Here is a 14,253-nt window from a genome sequence, read left to right as displayed (position 1 = left end):
GTGTACGTGTGTGTAGGTGTGTGTGTGTACGTGTGTGTACGTGTGTGTGTGTAGGTGTACGTGTGTGTAGGTGTGTGTGTGTACGTGTGTGTAGGTGTACGTGTGTGTAGGTGTGTGTGTAGGTGTGCGTGTGTGTAGGTGTGTGTGTGTAGGTGTATGTGTGTGTGTGTGTAGGTATGTGTGTGTACGTGTGTGTCGGTGTGTGTGCGTGTGTGTAGGTGTGTGTGTACGTGTGTGTAGGTGTACGTGTGTGTAGGTGTGTGTGTAGGTGTGCGTGTGTGTAGGTGTGTATGTGTGTGTAGGTGTACGTGTGTGTGTGTAGGTGTGTGTGTGTACGTGTGTGTAGGTGTGTGTGTGTGTACGTGCGATAGGTGACCGATGTATATCTGAACCGGTCCTGGGCATCCCCCAGGTCGACTCAGCCATGTAGGAGTAGCACCATGATAGAGGTTCTTGGGTTAGATCACGGAAATATAAATGTTGTGTCGTTAAACCCTCCACCACCCGACACAGCCAATTAGTAAAGTTTATCACGAAAAAAAAACGCGACAGTTCTTCACTAGTTCAGCACACCAGTTGTGTGTTGGAGAGTAAACCCACAACATCTAGAATTCAATTGCGACGTTTCGCCGATAATTACAACCAGCATCATCAGGCGACAGCCAGAGTTAGCCTGTTACGCTGAGGAGAAGCATTCTGTGCTGTAACCGCACTTGTCCCAGCCAGTATGTTGATGCTATACGGGGGAACTTTGTCTGTGTGCGCGGGGGGCTGGTGCCGCTTGAGGGGCGTGGCCTGGCGCGGCTCAAGTCGCCGAGACTCAATTAGCGAAACCAATTAAAGCGCCGCTCATCATCACCATCATCACCATCATCACCATCATCATCACCATCATCATCACCATCATCATCACCATCACCATCATCACCATCATCATCACCATCATCATCACCATCATCATCACCATCATCACCATCATCATCACCATCATCATCACCATCATCATCACCATCATCATCACCATCATCATCACCATCATCACCATCATCATCACCATCATCATCACCATCATCACCATCATCATCACCATCATCATCATCATCACCATCATCACCATCATCATCACCATCATCATCATCACCATCATCATCACCATCAGTGCCATCATTGTCGTCGTCGTGATCAGCATCGCGATCATTGTCGTCAGCGGCACCGTTCATCATCTTGTTGCCAACGTGAGCCTGCTCGTGTTCACCCAGGAGAGATTCGCTGAGTCTCGTGACTATTTTCACGAGGGTCCTGCCGAGTTTTCGCAGTAGGGGGACGATGATTTTGCTAATGTGTGCAATCCAATTGAGTCATTGAGTCGTCACTATCATCATCACCATCATCCGCACCATCGTCACCGTCGGCATTACCATCATCATCAGCAGCATCATTACTATCACCACTATCACTTCCACTGTGTGCACGACTCCTAACAGCGCGGCTCCTCCTGGTTGCAGAGTGGCCAGTGTTTTGTCTCTGCAGTCGTGTTGTGCGTGGCTTGTTGTTGTTGTTTGTTGCTGTTTGTTTTCCAAGTCCGCGCTCCCAGCTGTACGCGTGGGGCGCTGCGAGACACGGGGCGGAGGACAGAGAGAGAGGAGAGAGGTGGAGAGGGGGGGGGACTGAGAGGTGGAGTGGGGGGGAGGACTGAGAGAGGGGAGTGGGGGGAGGGAGAGGGGGGAGTGGGGGGAGGGAGAGGGGGGAGTGGGGGGAGTGGGGGGAGGGAGAGGGGGGAGAGTACGGGGAGGGAGAGGAGGAGAGAGCGCGTGGTGGTGGTGGTGCAGTGGTAGTCGTGGAGAGAGTGAGAGGAGGGGAGAGTTCGGTGGAAGAGGAACAGAGTAGAGCGCCGAGAGTGCACCACCACCACCATCACCACCACCACCATCACCACCACCACCATCACCACCACCACCATCACCACCACCATCACCACCACCATCACCACCATGATCTGCTCACCAGTAGCACAACACCCCTCTCGAGGCGCACCCGACCGCTAGAGTTTGAAAAACTCCAGTTGTTTAATAACAAAAAAACCTCCACTTGTATAATTACATATAGTCAACATTGGCTTCATTTTCTAATCCGTGTAACGTATTGAGCCGAGTTTTGGCGTGCGTCAGGGAGCGCTCGTGAGCGGTGGTCGCGGGGCATTGATGCCTGTCGAGGACTCGCGTCTGCTGCGACTCACCGCGACTCGGGCACGGCGCGCGAGGCGCGGGGAGACGGAGGAGAGCCGCTCCGGGTGAGTGAGTGAGTGAGTTACCCAACTCTCACTTATCCCCCCCTCTCTCTCCCTTGACTCGCTTCACTCTCCCTTCACTCTCGATTGGCTCGTCGGTGCACGCTCTCCACTCGCCCCGTCTCGCGCTCTCCCCATCGTCTCTCTGCTCCCCGTCGCTCTCCCCTTTTGCTCTCTCCACGCGCGCGCTCCGGATGGGCGCGTGTTCTGCTGGAGGCACGAATCTCTCTCTCTCTCATCTCTCGCTCGCTCTCTCTCATCTCTCTCTCTCTCTCATCGCTCTCTCTCGTCTCTCTTGCTCGCTCATCTCACTCGCTCTCTCTCGCGTGTGTATCCGCGTTTACAGCCGCGAGTGCAAGCGCGTGTCAGTGTTGTGAGTGTGTCGGTGTGTGAATGTGTGAGTGTGTCGGTGTGTGTGTCAATGTGTGAGTGTGTAAGTGTGTGTCAATGTGTGAGTGTGTCAGAGTGTGTAAATGTGTGAGTGTGTATGTCAGTGTGTGTGTTAAGGCTATACGGGGATCTTTGTCTTTGTCGATATCGATGTGTGTATGGGTGTGTATGTATACGTGTGAGTGTGCGTGACATAGTGTGTGCACGTGTGAGTACAGGAGTGTAGTTTTGCGTGAGTGTGTGAGAGTGTGGCTGAGTGTTTCGTGTGTGTGAGTGTGAGTCAGTGTGAGTCAGTGTGTGAGTCATTGAGTATGTGTACCCATCATCGTGGGGAGCGGTGGTGTTGTAATTAGCGCACCACGGCTTACATCATTGCCGGTACGGGGCTTCCCTTGAGTCGACTCAGCCATAAATGAGCACTTGGTGTGGTATGTAAACATCGCTACTCGGGAGACAAAGGCGGCCGGGCGTGGTGCTGGCCACCCACCCCCTCGTGTGCCGTGCCGGCCTTCATAGGTGCTCGCTAACAGCACTCGCCACAGCAGTCTGTCAAGGCTACACGGGGAACCTTTGTCATTGTATATTAAGAAATTGCACTCACACGTGCGCGTGTGTGTGATGCATGCACGTGTATTGATGTGAGCGAGTGGGTTAAAGTGTGTAAGTTTTAGAGTGTGAGTGTGTGTTGGTGTGTGTACGAGAGCGTGTGGGTTAGAGTGTGCAAGTTTTAGAGTGTGTGTTGGTGTGTTGGTGTATGTACGGGAGCGTGTGGGTTAGAGTGTGTAAGTTTTAGAGTGTGTGTTGGTGTGTTGGTGTATGTACGAGAGCGTGTGGGTTAGAGTGTGCAAGTTTTAGAGTGTGTGTTGGTGTGTTGGTGTATGTACGGGAGCGTGTGGGTTAGAGTGTGCAAGTTTTAGAGTGTGTGTTGGTGTGTTGGTGTGTGTACGGGAGCGTGTGTGTTAGAGTGTGTAAGTTTTAGAGTGTGATTGTGTGTTGGTGTGTGTACGAGAGCGTGTGGGTTAGAGTGTGTAAGTTTTAGAGTGTGAGTGTGTGTTGGTGTATGTACGGGAGCGTGTGGGTTAGAGTGTGTAAGTTTTAGAGTGTGTGTTGGTGTGTTGGTGTGTGTACGGGAGCGTGTGTGTTAGAGTGTGTAAGTTTTAGAGTGTGTGTTGGTGTGTTGGTGTGTGTACGGGAGCGTGTGGGTTAGAGTGTGTAAGTTTGAGAGTGTGATTGTGTGTTGGTGTGTGTAGGAGAGCGTGTGTGTTAGAGTGTGTAAGTTTTAGAGTGTGTGTTGGTGTGTGTAGGAGAGCGTGTGTGTTAGAGTGTGTAAGTTTTAGAGTGTGAGTGTGTGTTGGTGTGTGTACGGGAGCGTGTGTGTTAGAGTGTGTTCGTACCTCCGAGTAGCACGATTGGCTACGTACGGTGCGAAAGAAGTTCAACACACGCTCTCTAAAGCACACACAATGTGTGTGTGTGTGCTTTGAGAGAGCGTGTGGACATGTATTGTTTATTGGGTAGTTTAGAATCGGCTTTTATTTTCCATTATCGTTAAATAAGAGTGAAACATGAAGCAGTTTTCCAGTTCGCCGCACGGATATTCACATACCAGTCGCAACACCCACCTCGGTGACTCGGCTCGCCGTGCCGCTTGTGCGGTTGCTGGCGATCGTAACTCGAAACGGTTACCGGTTTAGCGGTCACCGGTTTAACATCCCGAACGTACACGCGTGTGTTGTATATGCGTGGCGAGTGGTGGCGCAGTGGTTAGGCTGCGTTACGAACCGACGGCAAACCGAGTTTGACTCCCACTGACGGCCAACACCAGCGACGATTATACGAACCGGTCCTGGGCCTTCTCTATGTCGACTCAGCCTTAAACGAGCGGCGTGCGTAAACAGCGCCACGAGGGAGACAAAGGCGGTCGGGCGTGATGCCGACCACCCACCACCTCGTGTACCGTGCCAGCCTTTATCGGCGCTCCTCGCTTTTAGCGCCTTGCCCCAACAGTCTGCTGAAGGCTACCCGGGGGATCTTTGCCTCTGCGCGAGTGGGAGCCTGCGAGACAGAGTGCGGCGACCTCCGCTTGCGTGTCCACGCGTCGCGTCGCGTTAAGAAACTGAGGCCCACGTGGTTTTTTGTTGCATTTGTTTAACTGCCGCGCCGAGAGATGGAATCGAATCTGCGATTTCCGTCTGGTTGGCAAGTCCGGTTGTGTATGCGAAAACGCGCGGTGTGCATTGCTATAGACATCTCTACACGTGCGGCAAACCAAAAAAAACACTTTAACCGGTTCTAACCGTTTTTCATGCGGTTACCGGTTACGCAAAAACCGATTCGAACAACACTCGCATATGCATAATATATTGTATACATATACCGTATGTTTGTATACGTATGGGGCGCGCGTATATATATAGTTACTTGTGCTTATTCATGCTATATATATGTGTATTGAGATATGTTCAGAATATAACATACTCGTGTATATCGAAGAGAGTGTATTTATGTACGTGTGTGTGTACACGTGTGTGTGTACACGTGTGTGTGTGTAGATACAGTACATAATTGGGGGAGCGGTGGCGCAGTGGTTAGCGCGCTGTGCTTCGAACCCGCCGTCCCGAGTTCGATTCTCGCTCACGGCCACCACCACCTGTGACGGTTATCTGAAACGGTCTCTCCTAGGTCGACTCAGCCACAATTGAGTACCTGGTGCGATGTGTATACATCGCCACTGGGGAGACAAAGGCGGCCGGGCGTGGTTCTGGCCACCCACCTCTTCGTGTGCCGTGCCGCCTTCATGGTTGCTCGCTAAAAGCACTTGCCCCAACATTCTGTGCAAAGCTATATGGGTGATCTTTGTGTGTGTGTGTAAGTAGATATGCTCTATATGTGTGTACATGGGTATGTGTATGTACTGTTGCATTTGCAGTGTTTATTTGCTATGTACACGATGCTATTATTATTACGCCTAGGTGATGAAGTGAAGAAGGTCCGCGTGTGTATTTGGATACTGCTCGTCACCGAAGACAAAACAGCGGGACAGCCGCTTCCATCTCCCGGTGCGGCAGGTGAAATACTGCGGAAAGTCTCTTAACAACAACAATAACAACAACAACAAACCCTGGCAGCCTCTCTGTCCACCCAGCCTTTAGTCTATGACAGGCAGGTCACGTGTGGTGGTGGTGGTGGGGCATAGTGTGGGTAACTCATCGCATCCCTTCCCGCTCGTCTCGTCGCGGGCCCTTCCGCCAGCACCGACAGCGTCGCGCGCCGGGACCTTGCAGGGCTGCGCCGCTACCTCGCAGCTGAGACAGCGAGGGCGCAAGCGGTGACGTGAGCCGCCGTGCCGTTTGTACTTTCGTGGCAAACGCGCGTCTCGATGACAGGGCCACGACACTTGTGGCCGCGCGTTCAGACGTCTCGCGTGGTCCGAGATCACAATGCGACGCGCCTGGAAAGCAGCGAAATCGAAACGGGAGGAGAGCGAACGGCCGTAACTGGGGAGGTAAATGTCAAGTCGAAGAGGAGAGTTCCCACGAGAGATTTAAATAATAACCAAGCGACTCGTTTGCCCCGTCACCTAAGAGACCTAGACGCCAAAAGCACGCGGTGCGAAACGTCGGACAAGGTGCCGAGCAAGCAACACGCGGTACGGATCCGATATCACACAGAGACGGCTCGCTCAGTGGCCACTGAACTCACTCACTCAAACAAAGATCCCCCGGGTAGCCTGTACGGACTGTTGGGGCAAGTGCTGTTAGCGAGTAGTACCGATGAAAGCCGGCACAGCACGCGAGGGGGTGGGTGGCCAGCACCACGCCCGGCCGCCTTTGTCTCCCCAGGGGTGGTGTTTACACACCGCACCGGGTACTCCTTGAGGGCTGAATCAACCTAGGGGAGGCCCAGGACATGGATATTCAAATATTCGTCGCTGATGTTGACCGTGAACGGGAATCGCACTCGCTGACTCGCTCACTCACCGTGAACGCGTCGCCTGCTGTGCCACAGCTCGCAAGCTAAGCGGCTTTGATCCTGGACACTGCCTGGATGTGTGAGCACGATGCACGACGGGCTGGCGGGGCCACGCGGTGGGCAGGAGAGGATCAGGCGGCAACAACCCGAGCCAGACACGCGAGAGCGATGGGCATTCGGTGAGAGAGAGAGAGGTGGGAGAGGTGGGAGAGGGAGAGAGCCGGGAATTCGGTTCGCTTCACGGAGCGACGGTGACATCAGATCGAGCGCCCAGGTGCCGGCTGGGTGCGTTGCAGTCGTGGGAGGAGGCGGCGTGGAGGGCGAGGGAGGGCTTCATCTAGCAGTGGATAGATGGCGGCCCGTGATGTTTTATTTTTTTTATCTCGACCGTTCGCAGTAGTAGCGGCAGCAGAAGCAGCGGCTGTGATTGACACTCGAATCCGCGCTCCTTGTTAAAATGGCCGGGGTAATTGTGTGGTTGTGTGGGTGTGTGGTTGTGTGGGTGTGTGTTTGTGTGGTTGTGTGGGTGTGTGTTTGTGTGGTTGTGTGTTTGTGGTTGTGTGTTTGTGTGTTTGTGTGGTTGTGTGTTTGTGGTTGTGTGGTTGTGTGTTTGTGGTTGCGTGTTTGTGTGGTTGTGTGTTTGTGTGGGTGTTTGTGTGGTTGTGTGTTTGTGGTTGTGTGTTTGTGTGGTTGTGTGTTTGTGGTTGTGTGTTTGTGTGGTTGTGTGTTTGTGTGTTTGTGGTTGTGTGTTTGTGTGGTTGTGTGTTTGTGGTTGTGTGTTTGTGGTTGTGTGGTTGTGTGTTTGTGGTTGTGTGGGTATCTGTGTGTTTGTGTGGTTGTGTGTTTGTGGTTGTGTGTTTGTGTGTTTGTGTGGTAGTGTGTTTGTGAGTGGTTGTGTGGTTGTGCATGTGCTGTTGTCTTTTCGTATGGCTGTGTGTGGTTGTGTGCCTGGGAGCGGTGGCGCTGCGGTTAGCGCCCTGCACCACGACTAACCCGGCTGGCCGAGTTCGATTCCCGCACGCGGTCAACATCAGTGGCGAGTGACATCCATCGACCTGGAACTTTGCGTTGACATCAAACACTGGGGAGACAAAGGTGGCAGAGCGCGGTTCTCTTGGTTACCATTGCTATCAGCACTTGCCCCAACAGCCTATGTTAGGCTACCCGGGAGATCTTTATATATGTGTGTTTGCTCTGTATGACTGGAGACCACGCTCGTGGTGAGTGTGCGGGGGAGGAGGGCAGGGAGAGAGAGGGGGGGGAGAGAGGGGGGGGGCGGGGAGAGAGAGAGGGGGGAGGGCGGGGAGAGAGGGGGGGGGAGAGGGGGGGGCGGGGAGAGAGAGAGGGGGGAGGGCGGGGAGAGAGGGGGGGAGAGAGGGGGGGAGAGGGGGGGGAGAGAGCGGGGAGAGGGGGGCGGGGAGAGAGGGAAGGGAGAGGGGGGGGCGAGACGTTATCCCCGCCCGACTGACGTTTCCATGCGAACTGTTCATGCACGCACCCCCCGCACCCCGCCCCTCACCCCCCGCACCCCGCCCCCCATCTCGCTCACCCCCTCCCAGCCCCGCCCCTCGCCCCGTCCCAAGCTCCACGGCAGCTCCGGTGCGCCCCAGAGATGGCGACTGCCGCTCCGGCAGATCGGGTCCAGGGGAGTGAGCGATTATTTATTTATTTAACTCTGCGCGTCACCCTGGCAACGGTCGCCGGGGTCCGTCTCGTCTGAGCTGAACTCTGAGTTCCAGAGGGCCGGCTAATTCACTTTGCCCCACTGGGACAGGGGAGGCCCTCATCCAGCAGTGGATATACCACCGATCGTCATGATGATGGGCAGGCCTTCATGCAGACAGTGCGTAGAGAATGATGGTCGTGGTGGTGGTGGTGATGATTACAAAAGTGCATGCATCCATCATTACCATCACCACCATCTTCACTATCCTCACCATCACCACCATCACCACCAGCACCATCATCCTCACCATCACCACCATCACCACCATCACCACCATCCTCACCATCATCACTATCACCACCATCACCACCATCCTCACCATCACCACCATCGCGCGCCCTGTGGTTGCGTGCACACGACCCGCACATCGCGTGCGCATGAGAGCACGCACACAAAGACAAAGATTCCCCGTATAGCCTGGGCAGACTGTTGGAGCAAGTGCTGTTGTAGCGAGTAGCACATATGAAGGCCGGCACGGCACACGAGGGTGTGGGTGGCCAGCACCACGCCCGACCGCCTTTGTCTTCCCAGTGGCGATGATTACACACCGCACCAGGTACTCATTTGAGGCTGAATCGACATAGGGGAGGCCCCGGACCGGTTCAGATAATCGTCACTGGTGTTGGCCGTGAGCGGGAATCGAAACCGGGTCGCCGGGTTTATAGCGCAGCGCGCTAACATCTACACTAGCACTCCCCATACACTCTCACACACACTCACACACACTCACACACATACTCACTCACACACACTCACACATACACTGTCACACACACTCACACACACACACTCACATACTCACTCACACACACTCACACATACACTCTCACACACACTCACACACACACTCTCACACACACTCACACACACTCACACCCAAACTCTCACACACTCACACACATACTCACTCACACACACTCACACATACACTCTCACACACACTCACACACACACTCTCACACACACTCACACACACTCACACACACACTCACACACACTCTCACACACACACACTCTCACACACACTTTAACACACACTCACACTCACACACATACTCACACACACACTCTCACACACACACACTCTCACACACACTCTCACACACACACACTCTCACACACACTCTCACACACACTTTAACACACACACTCTCACACACACTCACACCCAAACTCTCACACACTCACACACATACTCACACACACGCTCTCACACACACTCTCACACCCACACACTCTCACACACACTCTCACACACACTCACACACACACTCTCACACACACTCACACACACTCACACACACACTCTCACACACACTTTAATACACACACTCTCACACACACTCACACACACTCTCACACACACACTCTCACACATACTCACACACACACTCTCACACATACTCTCACACACACACACTTTCACACACACACTCTCACACATACTCACACACACACACACACACATTTTCACACACACTCTCACACACACTCACACACACACTTGCACACACACTTACACACACACACTTTCACACACACTCTCACGCACACTTTCACACACACTCTCTCTCTACAATCAATGGCTATTGTGGAGCGCTAGACTTGGGGCAGGGTGCACGGGGGCTCCGGAGGGGCGGGGGCTGGGGGGGCCCAGTTGGGGGGCGTGGGGGGGGCGTGGGGGGGGGGCTCCTTCAGTGACGATCTCCCACTCGGCGTGGCGCGTGCACCGGCCCCGAGTTGCGTGCGCTCGGGTTTGTTCTCGTTGCAGTCTCAACTTTGCCGTGCTCATTGTTGCTGGCCGCTCGGCCGTTTTGCGCCCTTTTCTTTCGGGGCATGTGCTCAGCGACCGTGATTTAAATAAATAAATACAAATATAACCCACGCGTACGTACACACAAAGACGAAGATCCCCCATATAGCCTCTACGTACTTTTGGGGAAAGTGCTTTGAGCGAGCACCGATGAAGGCGGCACGGCACACGAGGCGGTGGGTAGCCAGCACCACGCCCGGCCACCTTTGTCTCCCCAGTGCTGATGTTTACACACTGCACTTGGTACTCATTTGAGGTTGAGTTGACCTAGAGGAGGCTCGGGCCCGGTTCAGATAATCGTCCACGTTTATTGGCCGTGAGCGGGAATCGAAGTTGGTGGCAGGGTTCATGCACGCATACACACGCACGCACGCACACGCACGCACGCACACACACACGCACACACCCACACTCACACGCACACACACGCACACACACACGCATACACACCCACACACGCACACGCACGCACACGCACCCACACACAGTCGCCCCACGCTGTCGTCAACGGCTGTGGCACCGGCTCCACTTCGTGATGAGAGTTGTTTCCCGTCCCATATTTTGGCGACAACTCGTCGCTTATGCAATCATCATCATCAGCATCATCATCAGTAGCAGCAGCATCATCATCAGTGGCAGCAGCAGCAAGCAGCATCATCATCAGCATCATCATCATCAGCAGCAGCACTGGTGGGAGAGTTGCCCAGAAGACGGGTCGAGAATCCAGGTCCACGTGGCTAGAAATGCCATTCCAGCTCTTCCTGTAAATCGCCGAGAAGCCCACTGGACAGAAACTCGTGTGAGCACTCGTCCCACGGCCGTCAGTCGCCTCCCTGTCACTCGTCCACCGCTACGATTACGACTCCCATGGTCACTCTTCCCGTGAACTTCACTCATTGGTCTACACTGTGTCGTCTCATCCACCACACGGTTTTCAACCATCACCACCACCACACTGCAGATCACACCAACACACTCACCCACTCACCCACCCACTGACTCACCACACCGCAGCTCACCTCACTTCTCAGTCCGCTTCTCCCCTCGCACCGCTCCACTCTGGAATGCCCTCCACTCACCACCACCACCACCACGAACATCACCACCACCATCATCACCACCATCATCACCACCATCATCACCACCACCACCATCATCACCACCATCACCAACATCCCCACCACCATCACCACCACCATCATCACCATAACCACCACCGCCTCTTCTCTCCCCAAGCCCTCGCCACCATACCAAGTTAGCTCCACTCAAGACAAGTTGTTACAACTCAAGACACAAGGTGTTACTACTCAAGACACAAGGTGTTACACCTCAAGACACAAGGTGTTACTACTCAAGACACAAGGTGTTACTACTCAAGACAAGGTGTTACTACTCAAGACACAAGGTGTTACGACTCAAGACACAAGGTGTTACTACTCAAGACACAAGGTGTTACTACTCAAGACACAAGGTGTTACTACTCAAGACACAAGGTGTTACTACTCAAGACACAAGGTGTTACACGCTTCGTCTTTCACCTCGATAGTGATGTTTGTTACTGGCCGCTGCGAATGTTGGGCCTGTGCTCAGCAGCAACTGTGTGAAAAACACAACAACAACAATCGGCCATGGTCAATCCACTGCTGAATGGAGGTCCTGGAGGGGGCGGGGAGGAGGGCTGGTTGTTATTTGACTATACTTCACCACACCGGTCAGTACGGGTTGGTGAGGGCGGGGAGGATCGGAGAGGGGAGCACAGACGTACAGTACAACGTGAGATGTTGCTGTACTGCCCCCGAGAATAAACACGTGACAACAATAATAATAATACGCCTTGAGAACGCGTCACGAGTCTCTCCTCCCCCTCCTCCTCCCCCCTCTTCCTCCCCCTCCTCCTCCCCCTCCTCCTCCTCCCCCCCCCTCGTTGTCGTCCGTGCAAGGGGGCTCAGAGGGAGCCGCCTCCCCCTCCTCCCGGTGGGGGGGGGGGGGTGAATGTGGGATCCTTCACAAGAAGAGTGTAGCGTGAATGATGTTCTAGAGTGTGTGGTGAGTGTGTTGTGTGTGTGTTGTGTGTGTGTGTTGTGTATGTTGTGAGTGTGTGGTGTGTGTATGTGTTGTGTGTGTTGCGTGTGTGTGTTGTGTGTGTATTGTGAGTGTATGGTGTGTGTGTGTTGTGTGTGTGTGTTGTGAGTGTGTGGTGTGTGTGTGTTGTGTGGGTGTGTGTTGTGTGGGAGTGTGTGGTGTGTGTGTTGTGTGTGTTGTGTGTGTGTTGTGTGTGTGTGTTATGAGTGTGTGGTGAGTGTGTTTTGTGAGTGACTATTGAGTGAGTGAGAGTGTGTGAGAGTGTGTGTGTGGTGTGTGTTGTGAGTGTGTGTTGTGAGAGTGTGGTGAGTGTGTGTGTGTTGTGAGTGTGTGTTGAGAGAGTGTGTGTGTGTTGGGAGTGTGTGGTGTGTGTGTGTGTTGTGAGTGTGTTGTGAGTGACTTGTGTGAGTGACTATTGTGTGAGTGAGTGACTATTGTGTGAGTGAGTGACTATTGTGTGAGTGAGTGACTATTGTGTGAGTGAGTGACTATTGTGTGAGTGAGTGACTATTGCACAGTTGTAGCTGTCGACTTACTAGGTGCAGGGACAACTTTGATTAATCATCGCCCCCTGCCCCCCGCCCCCACCCCCTGCCCCCCCACCCCTGCCCCCACCCCCTGCCCCCCAATCCCCCGCCCCCACCCCTGCCCCCACCCCCTGCCCCCCACCCCTGCCCCCACCCCCCTGCCCCCCAATCCCCCGCCCCCACCCCTGCCCCCACCCCCTGCCCCCCACCCCTGCTCCCCAATCCCCCGCCCCCACCCCCTGCTCCATTGGCAGCCATGGCCAGTCCACTGCTGGATGCAGCCTCCCCAAGGCGGCTCCGTCTCTCGCGACCCCGCCACGCACAGACCCACCGGCACCTCCACACACGGGCGGGTTACATTTCTCGTCGGCGGAGGTGTCCCACTCTGGGACGCGCTCCGTCACCGTTCTTGACTATAGGGGCCCTCTCTGTCGTCGTCGTCGTCGTCATCCCGTGTAGCCGTGGCGCGTCAGGCCCCCGCCCTCCCGACCCCACTCGCTTCTCACGGCCTGGACCACGAGCCCCTCCTCCTCCTCCTGCTGCTGCTGCTGCCTCTCGGTGTCATTCCACGAGCGCGTCTCTCCACGAATTCACCAAACCGCGACCTGACTCCATCGCTGTGTCCAACATTCACGATTCTGCCACAGTGGGATGGGTGGCCATCACCACTCCCGGCCGCCTTTGTCTCGGCAGGGCTAATGCTTAACACAGGACGTGAGGCGTTCTCACTTGAGGCTGAGTGGACCGAGTGGAGACTCAAAAAGCACTCGCCACTGATGGTAGCCGTGGGCAAATAGAGGCCTATCTCCCCGCGGTGGTGGTGGAGTGGCAGCAGCGCAGTGGACTCGCACCACAGAAGTCGTACGTTCGATTTCCTGGCGCGGCAGTTAAAAAAATGATGCCAGTTCCTTTACACCACCACCCCCCAACACCTCTGCCCCACAGTGGCTCTGTGGTTGGCAGGTCGCGTGTGGTGGGGTAAAGTGTGGGTACTCCTACCTCTTGGCAGAGCGTGGAAGAGTAGGCCGATGTAACTCTGTAAAGCGGTTCTCTAGGGCTCCTCTCGTACCAGCGTCAGCAGAACGGGGCTTAGCAAGAACTTGCAGGGCTGCTCCTTTACATTTACCTGGGCAATGTCACCCCCGATGTGGACACGTGTGCTCCATCTCTCGGCTCTCTCCTCGTCCGTGAGACGCGGAGCCATCGCGTCCAGGAAGCTCACGCCGCCGTGGGGAGGAAGCGAGCGAGCGAGGGCGCGAATCGCCGTCCCCTCCATCGCGTTGCTCATCGTGAAGTTTGTTGTGTCGCCAGGGTGGGAGGAAGTCGAGAGACCAGGGTACGAGTCTCCGTCGCCAGAGGGACCTCCTGGGGGGTGGGTCCGCTGCCAGTAACGTGGCTATGGTCGCTGCTGCTACTGTGTGGCTGTGTGTGTGTATGTGTCTGTGTGTGTGTCTGT

The 14,253-nt window shown here is 54.8% G+C and overlaps 1 protein-coding gene across 1 annotated transcript in view; it reads left to right on the top strand.

Annotated features, from left to right (window-relative positions):
* Window positions 1–1,791: 1,791 nt before the first annotated feature.
* PAX6 (paired box 6) overlaps window positions 1,792–14,253 on the top strand; it is a 35,533-nt gene continuing 23,071 nt past the window's right edge. The window contains 1 exon segment of the mRNA XM_078863820.1: window positions 1,792–2,290. The gene's annotated coding sequence lies outside the window, so the exon portion shown is untranslated.

This window comes from Lampetra fluviatilis, chromosome 16, assembly GCF_964198595.1.
Source record: "Lampetra fluviatilis chromosome 16, kcLamFluv1.1, whole genome shotgun sequence".
Lineage (NCBI taxonomy): Eukaryota > Metazoa > Chordata > Hyperoartia > Petromyzontiformes > Petromyzontidae > Lampetra > Lampetra fluviatilis.
Note: the sequence above shows the minus strand (reverse complement) of the source record. Positions and strands in the feature narration are given on the sequence as shown.